The 1,029-nt window shown below is 41.4% G+C and overlaps 1 non-coding gene across 1 annotated transcript; it reads right to left on the minus strand.

The window, feature by feature from the left end:
- Window positions 1-486: 486 nt before the first annotated feature.
- On the minus strand, window positions 487-594 carry LOC130964122 (small nucleolar RNA R71). The gene has a single exon (XR_009080230.1). It is a non-coding gene; the product is annotated as a small nucleolar RNA R71 (small nucleolar RNA).
- Window positions 595-1,029: the final 435 nt, after the last annotated feature.

Below are 1,029 nucleotides of genomic sequence, written 5' to 3' on the forward strand. Positions count from 1 at the left end.
ACCTTAAAGAGAAAGCTAAGAGAAGCCAAAGCACAACTCTCTTTAGAGGACCTGACCGAATTCTTCAAAAAAGAAGACCACATGGCAGCCGAAAACAACAACAATGCCAACAATGCAAGGAAGGTGCTGGGTGACTTCACTGCACCTACTCCTGATTTCTATGGGAGAAGCATCTCTATCCCTGCCATTGGAGCAAACAACTTTGAGCTTAAGCCTCAATTAGTTTATCTAATGCAACAGAATTGCAAGTTCCATGGACTTCCAATGGAAGATCCTCATCAGTTCTTAGCTGAATTCTTGCAAATCTGTGACACAGTCAAGGCTAATGGGGTTAACCCTGAGGTCTACAGACTGATGCTATTCCCTTTTGCTGTAAGAGACAGAGCTAGAATATGGTTGGATTCTCAACCTAAAGAAAGCCTGGACTCTTGGGAAAAGCTAGTCAATGCCTTCTTGGCAAAGTTCTTTCCACCTCAAAGATGGAGTAAGCTTAGAGTGGAAGTCCTAACCTTCAGACAGAAGGATGGAGAATCCCTCTATGAAGCTTGGGAAAGATACAAACAATTAATCAGAAGATGTCCCTCAGACATGCTTTCTGAATGGAGCATCATAGGTATTTTCTATGATGGTCTTTCTGAACTATCTAAGATGTCCTTGGATAACTCTGCTGGAGGATCTCTTCACTTGAAGAAGACGCCTACAGAGGTTCAAGAGCTAATTGAAATGGTTGCAAATAACCAATTCATGTACACCTCTGAAAGGAATCCTGTGAACAATGGGACTAATCAGAAGAAAGGAGTTCTTGAGATTGATACTCTGAATGCCATATTGGCTCAGAACAAGATATTGACTCAACAAGTCAATTTAATTTCTCAAAGTTTGTCTGGAATGCAAAATGCACCTGGCAGTACTAAGGAAGCTTCATCTGAGGAAGAAGCTTATGATCCTGAGAACCCTTCAATGGAATTGGTGAATTACCTAGGAGAACCCTATGGAAACACCTATAATTCTTCATGGAGAAATCACCCA

The sequence above is a fragment of the Arachis stenosperma genome, chromosome 2, assembly GCF_014773155.1.
Source record: "Arachis stenosperma cultivar V10309 chromosome 2, arast.V10309.gnm1.PFL2, whole genome shotgun sequence".
Taxonomy (NCBI): domain Eukaryota; kingdom Viridiplantae; phylum Streptophyta; class Magnoliopsida; order Fabales; family Fabaceae; genus Arachis; species Arachis stenosperma.